Genomic DNA, 19,980 nt, shown 5'->3' on the forward strand with positions numbered 1-19,980 from the left:
AATCCGGCAGGCAAGTCCTCGGACGGTGGTTCTTCCCTGAACCACATTTCTCTGCTACCAGCTGTGTGATTCCTGAGCCATTCATAAGAAAAAGGCCTACTGACAAGGTGGAAATTGGTAACATCTGTTTGAAAAAGAAAAAAAAAGCATTCTAATGTAGAAAGGAGGTAGGTTTCGCCACGTAAATCTTTTTTTAAAAAGTTTCCCTTTGCCAGTTCACAGCCACTGCTGCGTGCTGAGTGAGCAGCCAGGATCGTGTTCCTTCCCTTCCCCTCGTTTGGTCAAATGTTGGCTGGCATGTTTGTAACTAATTTTTAAATCTCGATGAAATGTTTCCTTTAAATGATTAAAAAAAAAAAAAGTCTAATGTTTTCCATCCTAATCTGGGTCTTTGCAGAGCCCTCTCCAAACTGCCGGCAGCTTGTTGGCTTTTGAGGCGCGGGCCGGGGAGCCCCGGGGGTGCGGACACTGCAGGCCCCTGGGTCCGAGCTCGCCCAGGGCGCGGGTTCCAGGCACCGGGTGGCTTTTCGGGGCACCTGTCGGTCTGTCAGGGAAACACGTCCCAGACTGGGGGTCGGGGTTCCCCGCAACCTCCTACCCCGCCCACGTGCCCTCAGGTGCTGCCTGGGCACCTGGGCGCGGGTCCCAGCCGGGCGGGGAGAGGGGCGGGGGGGTGAGGAAGGACAGGAGCGGGGAGAGGACCCCGGCTTAGCCCAGGGCGCGGGTCCGAGGGAGCGCGAGCTGCCCCAGGTGCGACGGGGACGCAGGAGGAGCCGCACCGGCGGGGGAGGGCGCGCGGCGCGGGAGAGAGACCGCGGGAGGCGGAGCTGCGGGCGGGGCGGCGGGGGGCGGGGGGCGAGCGCCCGCGGAGCAGAGGCGGAGCCGCAGCCCAGCCCGGCCCGGCCCCGCGCCCCGGCTCCCCGCGCCCGGCTCCCCGCGCCCGGCGGCCCCGGCCCCCGCGCCCCGGCTCCCCGCGCCCGGCGGCCCCCCGCGCCCCGGCTCCCCGCGCTGCGCTCCGGCCCGGAGTCCGCGGAGTTTGCGCGCCGCGCGGGCAAGTTTCCTGCGGCGGCGCCGAGCGGGGAAGCGCCGCGCCGGGAGGAGCAGCCTCGGGCGCCGCCAGGTAACGCACTTGGGTTGGGCATGTTCGGGGGGAGTGGGGGGCTCGAGACCGGAGGGGCCGCGTTTGCGGGGCGCCGCGCGGCCCCCGCGAGCGACCGGAGCGGGACGGAGGGCGGAGGGCGGGGAGCGCACCCACCGTGGCAGGTGCCCGGCCGCCGCGGGCACTTTCTCCAGCTCCCCCCGCGCCCCGCGCCCCCGGCATCGGACCCTCCTCGCGTCCCCGCGTCCCCTGGACGTGCGGGCGGGGTGTCCGGGGTGAGTGCGGCGCCTGCGGAGGGGACGGCGGAGGCGGACCGACCGGCGCCTGAACCTGCAGCCCCCGCGCGGGCGCCTGGACCCGGCTTGCGGTGCCGCCCCTCGGGGCGCGGGGCGCGGGGCGCGGAACGAGGGCGCCCCAAGGCGCCGTCTTGAGTTTCGGGCGCCGGTGGACCGGGTCTGGGGCGCGTTTGGCAGAAAGACGGGCATCTCCGCCGGGCGCCCTGGTGCGGGCCCCTCCCTCCTCCAGACCTGGCTGGGCCCCCGCGCTGCGGGAGGGACGCGGGGACCTGGAGCCCAGGTTCAGGGGAAGCGGGGAGGGCGCGGGTTCGGGGCTGCCTGCTCCTCGCCGCCCGCCCGCGGGGCGCCCCGCCCTCAGGTGCCGCTGTTCGGGCTGGTGCTGCGGGTTATCCCGCCGGGTTCACAGGTGAGGCCGACCTGCCGCCTCCTCTCCGCCCACCCCGTCCCTCCCACCGGCCACCTGCTCCCCAAGGGTCCCCAGGGCTGTGGAGGGAGGGCGAGTGAAGCCTGGAGATTAGAATGTGTTTGTGGGACCCCCTCCCCCCCATTAATGTTATCAGAACCAACCACGACACTGTGGCTGTCTAACAGGTCACCCCAGCTCCTTGGCACCGTTTTTATAGTAATTCCGAGTGGGGGGCGCAGTTGTTCCCATACACCCCAAAGTTGTGGGTTCCATTCCTCTGCTCAGGGCACATACTAGGTGTCAGGCTCCATCCCCAGTTGGGAAGCCCACAGGAGGCCCCTGATGGGTGTTTCTCACATCCATGTCTCTCTCTCTCTCTCTCTCTCTCTCTCTCTCTCTCTCTCTCTCTTCTTTCCTCTCTCTCTCTCTTTCTTTCCTTTCCTCTCTCTCGCAAATCAATTTCAAAAAACATATTTCCGGGTGAGGATTTGAACAAAATTATAAAATAGAATGTTATTTACCAATGTTTCTTTTTCTTCACTTGACCCTCCAGCATGTCGCTAACCCCTCTCCATAACGGTATCTGTGCTGTTACTGTTCCCCTGGTGTAAAGGGCTGGACGGCGGTTAGACTCACAGGGACATGCTAAAGCACGGTGTGACCGTGTGTAATATGTATGTGTTCCTGACTCACTAGCCGGCACCCGCCGGTCCCAGCTCATGACCACACCCCATAGGCCTGTCTGTCCTTTAAGGATAAGGAGACTGTTACTGTGTTCCATGGGCAAGGGGACCCTGGCCGACCAGATTGTATGGTTTCTGCTCAAAGGGTTTTTAAGGGCCTCGGTCTGTGTGAATCAGATGTGCAGCACAGCCCGACCGGGGTGGCTCAGTGGGCAGAGCGCCCTCCATGCACCAAGAGGTCACGTGTTCCCTTCCCAATCAGGGCACGTGCCCAGGTTGTGGGCTTGATCCCCAATAGGGGATGTGCAGTAGGCAGCTGATCGAGGTTTCTCTCTCACACTGATGCTTCTCTCTCTCTCTCTCTCTTCCCTTCCTCTCTCTCTAAAACAACAATAAAAACATTAAGAAAACATAGACAGAACAAAATTACAATTCTACCCGGTCCATTAGAAAAGAGCACCGTGCCTGGACACTTCGCGTTGGCCGATTATCGGGGCAAAACTAAAGCCCTCGTGTCACCCAGATGACGTGTCGATGGGACATCGTCCGTGAGAAGCAGCTGGCACAGGGTGCCCCGAGGACGCGAGAAGAATTCCCCTCTTGCCTCGCTGGGTCTCTAGCTCCTTCGCCACATTAGCATCTTCCAGGAAATGAGCACCTTGCAGATGGAGGCTGCTCTGTCCCGACTGCACACCATATTATTTTTAATACAGAGGCTTGGTGACCGTCCAGAAACATCCGCGTTTTAAATCATGGCCAGCCATCTGCTCCCTCCCACTCACTCCAAGCGCAGTGTTGTATTTCCACAGGCACCGCAGCACCCGTCCGAGTTTCCCGCGTTTCCCCGAGCGTCCCCCAGGCGCTGGTGCCGGCTGACGGTGACCCCGGTTCGGCCACTGTTGTGTTTGGCTGGTTACCCCAGGAGCCCTGTCTTTTCTTTCCGATGAGAGGAGAAGTCAGGGCAGGCGTGTGGTCCAGGGAGCCTGGGTGCCTCCCCCCCCCCCCCCCCCCTGTTTGTTACTGAGGCGCTGAGAGCTGGCACAGCTGCCCGTCCTCCTGGGACATCCTCCCCCTTCTTTCTGGTCACAGGGGGACCATTTGGGGCTCTGGAGCAGTGCCTCACGGAGCCCTGTAACCCCAGGAAATGAGTGTGGTTTCCAGAAAAAGGGAATACCCTCCCAGCGATGATTTACAAAGTAGGAGACCTCACACATACACATCGCTCGCACGGAAAGATTGGGCATAAAAATACAGGCTGTTAATATAGGGTCTGAGTCCGGTGTCCGCAGAGCAGTCTTCATTCCCGTGGTTGGGAATCGGGGTGAGTTTATGTGCAATCAGCAGGTAGGTCCACACCCTTCATTTGGTTCAAGTCGCCATCCAGGCAGGATTCGCGGAATCGGTCCCACCTACCCCCATCGTGGCCGGCTTCCCCAATTAGGAAGGTTCTGGAAAGCTGCAATGTTAGGCTCTTTCTGTGACTCGGAATTAAGTTGCAGCCAGAAGGTTGGGAAATGCCTTTTACTCAAGTCTGGATGGAACGCCCCAAAGCGCGTTCCGGGATGTGGGGAGGGAGGCTGGGGCAGTCCTGCTCGCGCTGTGCGCAGGGCCGATGTGTATTTGAAGACCATCGAGGACAAAACTCTGGGCGCCCCCTTCCTCTGCTGCACCGCGCTGTCCTGCCCTCGTCCTGAAAGTATAAGATCCCCCCTTCTTGCTCCCAAGATCGTGGGGAAGAATGAACCCCGCCTGGAGAAGATGCTGAAAGTAAAGCTGCCTTTGAAAATAGGGCCCCACTTAAGCCTCAGGAAATGCGGGAGGCCGTGCCCCTGCTATTTGTCTGCACACTGACAATGAACTATGAGGGCCAGGCGGCCCGCCATGTAGCGTGCGCACTGGATCATCCGTGCTGATGAGAGGAGAAGGGGCGACCAGAACCCCAAGTCACGGGCACTTAACGGGCCACGCGTGTTCGTCTTTGGAATGTAGTACCTGTTCGGCTGAAAATAGATTTCCGTTGTTGTGGTGGGCAAGTTGCCTTTCTGATTGTTTTGTTTTGTTTAGGTTAATTTTTAAATGCGCTCACATACCTCAAACACCAAAGCCGATGCCCGGGGTGGTGGAGAGGGTAGGCGGCCTGCCCGGAAACGGGTGGGGTGGCGGAAATCAGCACGCCGGTGTGACAGCTGTGGAGTAGGCTGTGTATAAGCCCAGGAAGATAACCAGGGCTTAATTGTGTATCTATATCATGACTATGTGTTAAGAATTAGACAGGCTTCCAGAAAAAATAGTCCTTCAATCCACATAGGAGAAATCCAATCTCAGTTTACATGTACCAGGTGATTCATGTTTTAAAACCATGATCCTGCAGATCACACAGGACGATTCTAATTTACAAATCTTACTAAACGTTTTAAAGTATATTTTTATTGACTTCAGAGAGGAAGGGAGAGGGAGAGAGAGAGAGAAACAGCAATGAAAAGAGAGAGCCATCCATTGGCTGCCTCCTGCACGCCCGCCCCTGGGGACCGAGCCCACAACCGGGCACATGCCCTGACCCACCGGGAATGGAACCTGGACCTCCTGGCTCCTAGGTCAGTGCTCAACCACTGAGCCACGCCGGCCAAGTTCAACTGCATTTTTCAGTGAGGTTTTCCTAACGCAGACACAGGGGTAGGTGTGCAGGTGACATTCGTCAGCCTTTTACCTGTACTTTCCAACGAGGAAGCAGAAGACACCAGCAGGTGAGGGAGGGTTCCTTTGATCCCCGCATGATGCGCCAGGGCAAAGCGCATCCCCATCCACCAAAGCGGAGCTCTGAGGACCTGTTGTGCCGTGGACCTGGTTAGATGAAGGTGAAGTTCAGCAGGACCGCATGTTAACAGGTTCCCACTGTGTTTCTCCCAAGCTCCCGGGCGAGCTGGGCAGGGGGGGGGGGGTGAAGGAGCTGCTGGAGCACGAAGGGGGCGAGTCGCCTGTGGCAGACCCCGTGTTGGCAGGCAGCCCTCAGCTGTGTGCAGATTCTGTTGAACGGTTAGTCTTGTGAACTATTAGGAAGGATTTGTTCACGAGGGTAGAGCTGCCAAAAACATACGATTGGGGAAGCAGATCCTTCTTATACAAGAATTCAAAGCCAAAGAGGAAGACTGCGCTTCCCTTCCCGCAGGGAGCAGAGCGGGCGTGGGAAGTGGGCGCCGCCTTCGGAATGGAGCTGCTCCTATGAACGTGCCCCTCTCTCCGCCTCTGGGTGACGCTTTCTTCCGGACTTCTTTTTTTTTTTTTTAGGGCATGGCGTTTTTTAAAGACTTGACAAAGCCATGTATTCTAAAAAGACATACTGTGTTTGGAATAATTGAGACCCACAGGATATATTTCACATACATCTACTAGAAGGTCCGGTTTCATCTGATCGGCGCCTGAGTCTTAGAGTCAGAATTACGCATGTTGTGAGGGAGGAAAAGACCTCAGGAGCCACTGATGCCAGCGCCCTCGTCTCACAGTTAAGGGAATGGGGGGGGGGGGGGGGGGGGTTAGGGTTAGGGGGTGATCACAGTGAGCTGTGAGGCGCAGAGCAGGAACTAGAAGCCCCTCTCCTGGCTCTTCACCCAGCTCCCTTGGAGCCAGCTGGGGAGTTAGGTGGGGAGTTAACTCTCCGCCTCTGTCATTCCCGGAACACTCGCCATGGACCAAACTGTGGTCCTTAGCCGCGTCCTCTTTAAAAATATATATATATATTGTTGACACTATTGCAGGTATCCCCCATTCCATCCCCGCTTTGTCCGCCTCCACCCCGCCCCTGCCCCCTCCCTTGGCCCTCACCACACTCTTGTCTGTGCCCATGGCCTATGCATGTATGTTCTTTAGCAAATCCCTTCACCTTTCTCTATCCTGTGCCCCCTCCCCCCGCCCCTCTGACAGTCGTCAGTCTGTTCCAGGTATCTGTGCCTCTGGTTTTATCCTGTTCATCAGTTCACTTTGTTCGTTAGATTCCACACAGCAGTGCGATCATAAGGTGCTTGTCTTTCTCCGGCTGGCTTATGTCACTCAGTGTAATAATTTCCAGGCCCCTCCATGCTGTCGCAAAGGGTGAGAGTTCCTTCTTCTTTGTAGCTGCATAGGGTCCCATCGTGTAAACGTACCACAGCCTTTATATCCACTCTCCTGCTGAGGGGCCCTCGGGCTGTTTCCAGACCTTGGCGGTTATAAATAACACTGCTCTGAACATAGGGGTGCAGATACTCTTACTGGTTGGTGTGTTTGGATCCTTGGGATCAAAGGGGGATTGCTGGGTCACAAGGCAGTTCCATTTTTAATTTTTTGAGGAAACTCCATGGTGCTTTCTGCCGTTACTGCACCAGCCTGCATTCCCACCAGCAGTGTGGGAGGGTTCCTTTTTTTCCCACATCCTCGCCAGCACTTGTTATTTGTTGTTATTCATAGTAGCCGTCTGACAGGTGTGAGGTAATACCTCATTGCAGTTTTAATTTCCATTTCTCTGTTAGTGACTTTGAGCATTTTTTCATATGTCTAATAGCCATCTGTATGTCTTCTTGGAAGTGTTTGTTCAGGTCTTTTGCCCATTTTTTAATTGGATTGTGTGTCTTCCTGGTGTTGAGTTATATAAGTTCTTTATGTATTTTGGCTATTAAACCTTTATCAAAGGAATCTGGCAAATATGTTCTCCCCTGCAGTGGGGTCCCGTGTTGTTTTGTTGGTGGTGTCCTTTGCTGGGCAGAAGCTTTTCATTTTGATGTCGCCCCGTTTGTTGAATTTTCCCTGTGTTTTCCTTGCCCGCGGAGACATACAGGTGAAATATTGTTCCCAGAGATGTTGTTCCTGAGATTTCACTGCCTATGTTTTCTTCTAGGGTTTTGGTGGTTTCATGACTTACAGTTAAGTCATTTGTCCATTTTGAGTTTATTCCGTGTATGGTGTACGTTGGTTGTTTAGTTGCTTTTTTTTTTTTTTTGCATGTACTTGACCAGTTTTCATTTTTTTAATAACAGATACTTTTGTTAACCCTCTTAGTACCCTGAAATGTAATCCATTTGTAATGCCGTTCCTGAGTTATGTCAGTAATGAAAAGGAACAATAAAAGTAATTTGTAATAAAATGTGATTTCCCTACACTAATGGGTGGGGATGACTTCACTGGAACACATAGTAAGGAAGTCAGCAATTTGCCTGCATATATAATAAATAGATTTGGATTTATTTAACATAAAACAATCAGAAGACATCCCATACAAGAAGTACAGACAAATGAAAGAACAAAGGTAGACTAAAAGCAGTGTTCGGATAATTACAAACTAGACTTAATCGTATGCAACAGAAAGAAGGAAATAGTGGTAATCGCTGTAGGGAAATATGTCAAGTCAAATTGTAGGCTGTTGGGGTGGAGACAGTGTGGCAGAATGATCTTTTGCAAATGAGAGAGTGCATACTGTTAATCCACTTCCCCCGAGATTCCAAAACTACTTCCTGGGACATTATCCCGTTATTACTAATGTGAAGTCCACTTCAAGGGACGCTGCAGGCGACTCCCTAGAGCATCAGTAATAAGAGGTAAAGCATTGCCCAAATGAGAATCATTGATTGAGTGCTGATATTGCCTTTAAATTTTCCCAGCAATATTGTAGTATCGATTCTAGAGTTAGGAGACAGACTACACAAAATGATGGAATTTTTCGCCACAGCAACCTTATTGTAAATCGCTGGGCTCTTGGTAGAGAGTCTTATAAAATGCTTAATTCTGTTTCTGTACCCGATTCTACAGGTTGATATTCATTACAGGTTTAGTTCAGTGCATGTTGATGGGACGTTTGGGGAAACTTTTCAATAAGCAGAAAACACCCACCCCGCCCCCCTTCACCCAAAGCCAACCACACTCCCTCCTCCAGAAACCAGAACACACCTGAGACCTTCTCAGAATATTCTCCAGGCGGTGGTCCGGCCCTGGTGAGAGCTGTCGGGCTACATGAACAACATTTGTAGGATGGCCTGGATTCCTTTCCACGCCCCGACCCACCTGTTTACTTCTTTCCAGTGGGACCGTCCCCTCGCTCACTGGTCTCCGGCCTCCAGTGCCCACCAGGCTCACGCTCATGTCTGACCTTTCCTCTCACTGTCGCTTTGTAAACATTAGCCTCTTGTGGTCCTTCTTTCCCAGGATCTATGTTCTGTCACTATGAGTGGTGACAAATGAATATACAAGCTGGCTAACGTCTTAGTTCTCCTGGACCTCAACCTGTTTAAATGCTCATCTCTGGAAGACTTTGAAGGCTTTCATAGAGAGAGATCCATGCATTCACGCACAGGTATGTGTGCACAGGTATATGCACATACATGTGCATGTTATGTCTTTGTGTGTACAGGTATACACGCACATCATTTCGGGTTCTGAAAAAACAGGAAAGGAGATAGCATTATTTGAGATTTTACTTTCCATGCCCTTGGAACACGCTTATGCAAATAAAGAATGGCACGGGTCCAATCCTGGAAGTTGCCCAATCCTATGATGCTATAAAGTATGCTCTTAGAAGAGGCCAAAATCTGTCACCAACCTAAACAAACTGTCGTACCAGAATTCTTTTGTTTTGCTTCAAGTAGATGTGTCCTGTGCTTGCCTGCAGGAGTTGTGAGGGACAGGGCAGAGTTATAGACACCTGTGCCGTCTTCGATGTATTTAGCCCACGCACTATCGACCCACTGAAAGCACACCGGCATCTCTGCAAAGTGCATGGCATTGGCAGAGGGATTGGAGGGGTTTGAAGATTATCCATATACACAACCTACAGACAAGTGTAGGCCCCCGCATGCAAGGAGGAATTGAGAGCAAAACTCTAATTTTATTTTATTTCTAATGTACCTTCTAGACCATGACATGAGACCTGCTCTTAGAATTAAGAGTTTACATGAAATGTCATTTCAGTATTGGCTACATCATGCATCTTGAATTTACCAAGTTATGAGTAAGATATTTTTTTCTTAGATTACTTCCCACTCCCTGTCCATTTTAGATGCCTTTTGTAACATGCTATGTCTTACTCTTTTTAAAGAAAGAAGCTTTTTAATGTAAACCCTTAACCGCTAAAATTGAAAGTACTGTAGAGAAAAAAAATTGAAGCTATTGTGTGTGTGTGTGTGTGTGTGTGTGTGTGTGAATTACCAGTTGCTTTCACACAATGACAAGAAGGGCATGTTTTAGGCAATCAAGAGAGACAGCTTTTCCTACAAAAGGGGATGCAGCAATTGTACACAACACAATTTGAACTATGATTATTTTGCAGCATATTGTTCTTCCTTACTGGAAGCTTCTTGGTCCATTGAATGGTCTGGCACTCAACCCCAGGCTGACCTTGAACCTTACTTGGTAGACTTTTGTTGTGATTTCTAATCAGTGTCTAGTGGTGCGGTGGGAACTGAGAGAAGATGAAATTGAGGTGGCTGGATGGCGGAGGTGATAAGGAAAATCAGGAGCTTCTTTCATTTGAGCCACACAAAGATCTATCGAGGCAGCGAAATTTCATTGGAATACCTTCCTTTGCTTGTTATGCTTTCTATTCTTGTGGGGAATAAAGGCAAAGGGTGTGAAAGGAAAGCACTCCTTCCTCTTGGAACCGCTAACTCTTGGGGACAAGAGAAAGCCTTCGTTGTCAGAAAGAACAGGTGCGGGACATGCCAGGCACTGGGCTCACGGTGCTGCCTTTCACCTCCTACTTCAGCACCACCCCGAGCTGGAAGCTAGCACACTCCAGAATGGAGCTCAGAAAAGAAAAATACACCCAGCGGATGTCCTGAAAGACATTTTAGAAGCCTGTATTAGATCTGTGTGAAAATGGGAAAACAAAACTCGGCAACATTGTCAACTCAAACGCAGAATGTAATGCTTTCCATTCATTTCCAAAGCAAGAAGCTCCCTCTAGCTTTGTAGTCATTCCCATTGTTTTCTTTTTTATCACGGAGGGAATTAGAGCTGTGACCTGTTACAGGTTACTTGAAGCAAATACAGTCTGTGAGGATTTAGGTAAAATGATGGTGTTCATTGTATGCTTTTTTAAAAAATTCAAAATTGAAATAGAAACAATTTTTTAGAAGCATATCTCTAAATAAATTTGATTTTCCTGCAGCATTCTTTGAACATTAGATTAGAATGCAGGTAATTTATTCCCCCCCCCAAAAAAATCTATTTTCTCAGTGTATTCAAATATGCTTAGGTGTTAGTAATATTACTGGACTAAAACGGTAAATATCAACATCCCTTTACGTGTAATAGTTGTACTGTATTTTCAATTAGGAATTTTTACTGTCAGGGAATGAGATTTTACTCCTGTGACAGGCTGGCATTCAGCTATATGCCCTGGTACATCTTACTGGTTATTAATGGCTACAGCCCAAGTTGTGCTGATTCTTAAGTATTTTACTTATTTTTATTTGTTGTTTTTTTTTTTCTTGAGTATTTTAAGTATTAATCCTACACTTACGTTACCACTTGTGTGATCTCTCCATCTATCTATCTCACTTGCTGAAAAGTCTAGCAAAGTCATGTTTTCAGATTTTGCAGGTCGGGGAATGATAACAGCATTTAGAGCAGAAATGGATCTGCAAATTGTTGAACCCCCAGGCAGCAGAGGTGGTTCAAGTAGAACCTCAGAACTTCAGTTCATCCCAAGTTTTCCCAACACAGGTGCACAAAACACTGTCCAGTAAGAATTCCTTCACAGCATTGGCAAGGTTCTACTTAGAGCACTCGCGAAAACATACTGTGGTCAACACCTCCCTCCCATTCCCTTTTTGTAGATACAGCTGTGAACTTGGCATGTCTTCTTTTCCCTCTTAAAGAAACACCGGATGAAGCATGTCAGATTCAAACAGGTGATCTCTGCCTGCCTCCCGCCTCACCTCCAGGGGTCCAGCTTCCCACCTGGGGTTTACCCTTGGCATTGCCTCTCATCCACCTCCATGTCACAGCCTCCACGCTGCCTTGATTGTTGCCTCCCAAAGTAGACTACTGAGCTGCCTGCGGCCACCACCCAGCCCTGAGCTGGCCCGTCGTCTGTGTGGATAACTCAGGGCTCTGTCGCTGGTCCCCTGGAGTCCGGCGTTGCTCCCCTCCAGAGCCACCCTCCCTGGTGCCAGAGGAGCCTTTTCCAAATGCCAACAGGAGACCTATCGCTCCGCGGACTCCACCGTCACTGACATGGCTTACCATCGCTTTGTTGAAGATGAAGACCCAACTGCACACCTGATTTTTCTAACCCAGCAGCGTCCGACTCTTCAGTCACAGCTCTCTCGGTTCTCCTCCGCCTTCCCTCTGCTTTCTCCCAGTGGCCTTGACTCACCTGGCTCTTCCCGTCCCACACCAGTGACATACATCCCCAAACACTGCCTCGTTAACATTTAGTTAGCACTTACAGTATCTACCCAAATGTCTCTTTCTCCAATGAGCCGTCTCTCCCCAGACTGAGCCAAATACCCCTCTAATTTGCGTGTCCCCACATATATACATGTATGCAAAACATATCCATGTATGTGTTCAGATCACTCATTGCAAATAGTTGCAAAGAGTTGTAAATTCACATTTATTTGTGTAATCTTTTTAATAAACCTCTAAACTAGGGCCCCCTTTGGTTTCAATGATCCTTATATTCCTAGAAAATACTGCAGTGACTACTTAGCGTGGGGGTGTAACAGTATTTGTTGAAATGCACACTGACGAAACACCCCCATCTTCAGCCTCATGTGTGCACATGCATACATATATACTACACACAAACACACACACACATGCCCTCACATTCTACTTTAAATGAATAAAAGAAACTCACAAGCTGTGAGACCCTGACTGCTGCTTCCTTGTGACCTCCCCAAATATCACGCTCCTCTTTCTTCCAATGCTCTTTCCTACCAGTGATGCAGCAGAGGGGATTTGAGTAATACTTCTTTGATTAGAAACTGAGGCAGGTCTATTAAATTTCTTTCCCGTTTTAACTTACCTTTATTGTTGTATTACATATGTCCCTCTTTTCCCCCATCTACCCCTCCACCCTGCTCCCGCCCCTCCTCAGCCCTTCGCCAGGCATTCTTCACAGTATTTACTCTAATATGTGAAATCCCTTCCTAATATTAAGAATGTTTGAAGGCTTTGCTTTCTAAAGGGTTTATGCTGTGCTGTTTGTACGCATTTTGGCATTAGACAGTAATCTAAAAAAAAGAAAATCATCTGAAGGTTACCTATCCATCTGGTCTCCATATGGAGATCAGAGAAATGAAAGAGAACAAGGTTTAAAATAAGAATAAATATATGAAGTTGGAAGAGTAACATAAAAGTCCATGCTATAAATTAACAGTTCACATTTTTAAGAATTGTACAAAGGCGTCAAACTCTGTGTAAAATCATTAAGGCCCAGCTGGTGTGGCTCAGTGGTTGAGCATCGACCTATGAACCAGGAGATCATGGTTTGATTCCCAGTCAAGGCACATGCCCGAGTTGCAGGCTCCATCCTCAGTAGGGGGCATGCAGAGGCAGCCAATCAATGATTTTCTCTCATCATTGATGTTTCTCTCTCCCTCTCCCTCTCCTTTGCCCTCTTCCTCTCCCTCTTCTTTGCCCTCTCCCTCTCCCTCTCACCCTTCCTCTCTAAAATCAATAAAAATATATTTAAAATAATAATAATAAATAAAATTGTTCACAGATCTCCCATACCGACAGGCACTTACTGTGTTCTAGGTACTATTCTAGTATGTGTGCCTACATGCAATTGCTTCATTAAACGTGAGTTGAGTTAGTCTTCTGGTCATTGAAAGCCCTCCTGCTTCAGTTAGTTTACGGGAAAGCCTGGTAACCCTGGAATTCCTTGTGCCAGAAAACAGGGAGGAACTCAAAAACCGATGGGGATGCATCAGAAGCACATAAAAGCCAGATTTCAGGCACACCAATGGCCAAATTTGGGATCACTTGAACATAAAAAGAAATAATGTATCTAATGGGTTAGAGCTCATTGACAAAAAAGGTCTCTGTGACCCCATAGAGTGTGTGTAATGTGCAGATAAGAGTGGGCAGAAGGAAAAGCTCTGTTTCACTGGAGAATACAACCTATAAAATTACAGAAAATGATAGAATTATGAAGTAACTTTTTTGCAAGTACTATTATAGGAATAATCAAAAGATGACCCACCATTAGGTGAATAGTTTATGGAGATATGACATTCACACTGTCTGTCACCCCACAGATAGCTTGCTAATGGCAGAGAGGGGAAAGGACCTTTGCAGGAAGCGATATGGCAGACACCAGCTTAACCCAGCGATAACACATCACCAACGGTGGGACAAACTCATGTCGCGTCTTGGTATGACACACGCATGAAGTAGACACACAATCACCACCGAAGTTATTTTGTCAAAAATATTTCACCTGAATGTAATCATGAAGAAATAATCAAGAACTAGTTTTCTTCTCCAAAATAAATCCTACGATAGGAACTCCTCACTAAAAAGAAAAAAATAAATTGTAACCAATCTTCAGCTCATATATCAAGACAAATATTGTTTTAATGTGGTAAAAATAGCCAATTATTATGGGGAGAGAGCTGGTTCTTTAAAAGTCTTGATGATCTTCAAGCAAATGTAATAATGGCTTTAGGGCTTATACCACTGGCCCTCTCCACCCCCACCCCAAGCTACTCGGATGAGTATCAATAGGAAACCATGGATACCCATATTCCCAAGACACCTTTGAGACCTGAGTGGACTGAGTGGGATTGAGTTTTGTAATTTTATTAAACTTTTAATCTATATTTATTTCATATTTTTAAAAAGTCCTAAGAACATGAACAAGATAAGTTAAAAGCTGCTTGAATTTAATAGGAGGAAATGTGGACTTGCATCTAGAATTTGGCTTTGGAAGAGAACAGCTATAAGGAAAACTTGTGGAGGTGATTATTAGCCAGAGGCTATTGGTACTCTCAGTTTATTGATACATACATGATAATAAGACTTGACATGAATAGAACCTTTGGATAATAAATCCAGGTAAAAGAGTGCACCTTGGGAAATAACTCTAGGTGTTTAAGAATATTAAATTCCCTGTACTCAGAATGCAAAACTCTAGACCCCATCATGTCATTATTTTCATTCATGGTGTTTAGGAAATTTTACCTCAAGTCTCAGGAAGGAGAAGTAAAACAAACCATGGAAATGGTGTTGTCTGTTTGTCCACACATTCAAAACCCTGCAACCAATGAAGACACAGCAAAGGAGGCCTGGGAGTCTGCCGCCGAAGCGAGCTGAACTGCACTCCTGGTCATAGTCACCAGGAATAAATCAACACCTCGTCCCTAGCGGAGAATCCTCCTGTATTGGAATCGCTGACTCACTGGTTTTTGCTTCTGTGGCATCTACTCGCTTCCTTAGGAAAAGCACTTTGGTAGTCAGACATAGAGGAGGTGCATTCTCTTTATGAACCCTATGCATTTATAACACTTCACGGACTGTGCATACCCCCAAGGTAATGTTACTGTATGCTAACAAAATAAAATGGGGGACCCTTCCAATTCCCTTTCCTCATTTTTAGATTTCTATCACATTATTATTTCATATTTCATATTTTCATCTTTAAATGGCATCAGTGCTCAAACTCATTCTCTCATTACTGTGTTTGTTCCTGGGTTATTCTGGTTCCCTTTGTGGGTAGCTAGAATCCTTTTATTCTAGGAAGGCCCGTGTGGGTCATTCTTCATGAAGTTTTGCTTGCCTGATTCTTATCCGCTTCCAGCTCATCACCACCAGGCTCTCCCCTGGCCTGGGACCTATGCCTCTGGTCCCTAAGCCATTTCCTGATTTTCTCTCTATTCTTGCAAGGGGCCGGCAATGTGGGTGGTGGGATCTGGCACAGTGGGCAGCCTGTAGCTCCAGGATAGGCGTGGCCTAATACCCTGTCACCAAGCGTGTTCACTTTGCCCTCAAGTGTAGACATTCAAGTCCCTAATTCTGTGTTGTGGCTTAGCAGTTATGGCTTTTTCTCATTGTCTCCCATAGGAGATCACGCCGTGGCTAAGTAAGAATAGTAGGCGGGGTGTACTTTCTCTAGCCCTACATTCCCAAGTCCTTCTGACTTTCAACATTCCCTTTGCCTCCTTATGCCCTAGATGGCATTGTCCCAACCTGACATTAGCTGGACAGCCTTTTTGGGCATTTTAGATTATTTTTAGGAATATATATATCCACCTCCAGGTTTGAGAGAGTGTGTGTGTCAATTCTCATTCTTTTTTTCTCTAGATTTACAGAATTTAGCAGGTACACTTTACAGTTAGGGATTTGAAGTTGTGGTACTGTTCTTATTTAATTGAAGATAAAAGTAATTTTCCTTTCTATTTTTTAATAGAGCAACTTTAGGTTCACAGAAATATTGAGCAGAGATTTCCCATATACCTCCTGCCCCCCTCCCAGCCCCTCCACAGCCTCCCTCACTACCAACTCCCCCCACCAGCGCGGTCCATGTGGTACAACTGATGAATCTACACTGACACCCTAAGTCCATAGTTCGCATGATAGTTCGCTCTTGGTGTTGTGTAGTCTATGCATTTGGGCAGCTTTATAATAACCTGTATCCACTCTTACAGTATCATGCAGTGATTTCACTGCACTACAAATCCTGTGCACTCCACCTATTCATGTCTCCCTCCCCTCAACCCCTGGAAATCATTGATCCTTTTATTGTCTCCACACCTTTGCCTGTTCAACAATAATGTAGAGTTGAAGTCCTACAGTAGGTAGCCTTTTCAGATTGACTTCTCTTGCTTAGTAACATGAGTTTAAGGGTTATTCTCATGGCTTGATAGTTCATGCCTCTTCTACATTGAATAATGCTCCAGTGTCTGGGTGGCCCACAGTTCATTTATCCTTTCACCTTTCACCTCCTGAAGGGTGTCGCGGTTGCTTCCAAGTTTTGGCAATTTGAATAAGCATGCTTTAAACCATCACGGGCAGGGTTTTTGTAGACAAAAGCTTTCAACTCCTTTTGGGTAAATATCAAGGAGCGTGGCTTCTGGCTTTTATGGTAAGGGTATGCTTAGTTGTGTAGGAAACTGCCCAACTGCCTTCTGAAATGATGGTGCCATTTTGTATTCCTACCAGTCGGTGATTCATTGTGAGTTAACTTTTGTGTAGGTTTTAGGTGTAGGGTGTTTGTCTTTTTTTAATTTTTCATGTGAATATCCAGTTATTCCAGCCTTGTTTGCTGAAAGACGATCTTGGCGCCATTGTATTTCCTCTGCTCCTTTGTCAAAGGGCACCGCTTTTTGCTTCTTCCAGGCCAGTAGGTGAGCATCTCTAACTTCAGGGAGTCCTGGACCCTCTTGTAAAGAGATCACCCCATTAGGTCATGCACACCCAGCACACTCTATTGCATTTATCTTTGTCATTGCATACAACATGATGATTTGATATAGGTTTACATTGTGACATGATTAACACAATCAGGTTAATTAACACATTCATTACCTCACAAAGTTATCTTTAGTGTGTGTGTGTGTGTGTAGTGAGAATGCTTAAGATCTATCTTAGCAAATCTCAAGTACACAACAAAGTGTTATTAACTATAGTCACCATGCTGTATATTGTAGCCTCAGAACTTACTCATCTTATAACTGAAGGTTTGTACCCTTTGACCAGCAGCTCCCCATTTACCCAACCCTGTTGCCCCTGGTAACCACCATTCTACCCTCTGTTTCTATGAGTTCAACTTCTTTATTTATTTTTTTTAGATTCCACATGTAAGTGAAATCATACAGTGTTTGGCTTTCTCTGTCTAGCTTATTTCACTTAGCATAATATCCTCCAGGTTTATCTATGTTGTTGCAAATGCCAGGATTTCTTTCTTTCTCCTGGCTGAAATAATCTCTTTTAATTAACTCAAAGGCAACCAATTAAGGACATTAATTCTGTAAAATTTCTTTACCTTTTTCACAGTCTACTTATTAGAAGTAAATTACAGGTTTCATCCACACTCCAGGGAAGGGGACGACACAGGGCTGGGCCTTTCGGGACTCCTCTTAGAATTCTGTCCGCCACAGAGAGCTTGAGTTACATATTTAACTCTCTGATGCGTCTGCTTGGTTTCGTCATAAATATCTGAAACTCACCACGATCGAAACTGAGGTCTTGGTTTTCTGCTTTGAAGATTTCCTCCCTCCATCCCATGTCATCTCAGAAGTTAATTCAAGTTCTTTCACTTATTTCCATCTCTACTGCCATTACCCTGACCCGCGCCATCATCATATCCACAGGTGCAGCCTACAACAGCCTCCCTCCTTGTTGTCTTCTTCATTTCTGAATCATTCCTCATACAGCTGCAAGAGGGATCTTGAACCATAGATCTAATCCTTTCTCTTCACTGATTAGAACCATTCCTTAGCTATTCGTTGCCCATGAAAAGTTTACGGAAGGACCTAGTAGGACCTTGCTTAACTTTCCAAGCTCATCTTAGACCGCTCTCCTTTCACTCAGTCAGCTCTAGCCATGCTGATTTTTTCACCTCCTCGAACATGCTGAGCCCTCTGCTCTCTCAGCGTGTTTGCACCTGGGAGGCACGCTGTGGCGCATCGCTCCCTTTACCACAGCTTTGCACTTGACTAGATCTCCCCTGTGGTCCAGGCCTCAGCTTCCACATCATCTCTTCAAAGATGCCTTCTCTAACCAACATCTCTAAAGAAGGTCTGCTGGTTCAATAACCAATATTCTCTACCTTGCCCCTTGCTGTTAGCACTGGTCACACTTCGGAATCATGTTTAATTTCTTCTAAGTTGTTTTCTTGCTTTTTCCCTGCTCACTTTTGTGTCCCAGCACCTAAAATAAACAATGCCTGTCAAATAACATCATCAACATACATTTGATGAATGACTAGTTGCTAGTATCATTGATATGGGCTAGAGGAATTCAAAGTACGCTTCATGGGAGAAGTTGGCTTTGAGACATCCTATTGGTAGGAGAGAGAGTCAGAAAGGAAGAAAGTTCCATGACAGGGAGTAAAGAGCAAAAAACAACTGGTGGGTGTGGAGATTGGCCTGGGGTACTCAGGACTCAGCAGACCAGAGAGGTGGCTTCATGCTGGGGAGCAGCCAGAAATTAGGTTGCAGGGGTATAGTGACCACCTTATGAAGAGCCTAGGAGGCAGACAGAAGAGTTTCTACTTCAGTTTAAAAAAATTGGTGGCTTTCTAAAAATATATTTTTTAATTTATTTCAGAGAGGAAGGGAGAGGGAGAGAGAGAGAAAGAAACATTGATTGGCTGCCACCTGTATGCCCTCCTGTATGGGGATTGAGCCCGCAACCTGGGCATGTGGCCTGACCGAGAATCGAACCATGACCTTGGTTCATAGGTCACCACTCAACGACTGAGCCACACAGGCTGTTCAAAAAACTCGGTGGCTTTTTAAGCAGAGGGAAAACATTTAATGAACAATATTTAAGAAAGCTCAACCAGGCAGCATTATTTGTATTGAATTGAAGAGATTATCTGGAAATAAGTCATTTATTCAGGAGTCTTTTTCATTTATTCAAAAGATATTTAAATGCCATCATTCTGTCTAAGGTACTGTGTTTGGCATGAGGGTACCGTGTATATCACTTCAAAGATGAGTCCTAAAGAACAAACCAGGGCCAGCTTGAGGTTGGGGGGGGATCTGAAAAAGAAAGAAGGGGATTTCTGTTCATGTGCCCAGAGTCAAAAGGGACTACAGTTAATTTCTACAAATTCATTAGTTCAGCTGCCTTGAGGGTAAAGGTTGAGGTAGAGGTATGAGTGGTAAGAGGTGAACAAGAGCCATATCAGGAAGGGGCTTATCATCATAAGGAATGTGGTCCCGTTGAGAAGAGTGAGGAACGCTGGAGCATACAAGTGGGAATGTCCATTAGGCCTTTAGAAATATGAGACCAGCAGTGGTGAGTTATTGGAACTAGAACCTGGGTTACATTTTTAAATTTTCAAAAGTTAGGTCATTTCATGGGTGACTGAGTGGAGAAGAGAAAGTCAGACTCCGAGGGGAAAAAAGAGAAATGGGAGAAGCTGTTAAGGTTGAACAGGCAGAGAGCGCCATAGGAGCCAGGCACGGGAGCCCTTTCCGATGGCCAACAGGCCACTGGCAGGAAGGGGTCAGGAACTCAAAAGGTAAACTTTGCAACGGCAGGAAGGAAATAACCACAGAAAAGGAAGCTCTCTGTGGTTGCTGGAGGACCGCATGACAGCTCATCAGACATTGCGGTGTCCACTTCGTGATACCTTAGTTACAGATAAATGATGTCATGATGTCAGTGTTGGAAAACAGAATGTTTCCTTAAGACAAATAGCACTTTATAGCCTTCTTAAGGTATCGGTTTACTTGGTCAGCTCTGACTTTTGGTAACTAATAAAAAAAAGTAAATTAGCTCATTTTGAGCAACTTTTAATAGATTTCATAATTTTGGCATCCCTCTAGGTAGGTTTCATGTGAGCAGTACACT

The sequence above is a fragment of the Eptesicus fuscus genome, chromosome 12 (genome assembly GCF_027574615.1).
Source record: "Eptesicus fuscus isolate TK198812 chromosome 12, DD_ASM_mEF_20220401, whole genome shotgun sequence".
Taxonomy (NCBI): domain Eukaryota; kingdom Metazoa; phylum Chordata; class Mammalia; order Chiroptera; family Vespertilionidae; genus Eptesicus; species Eptesicus fuscus.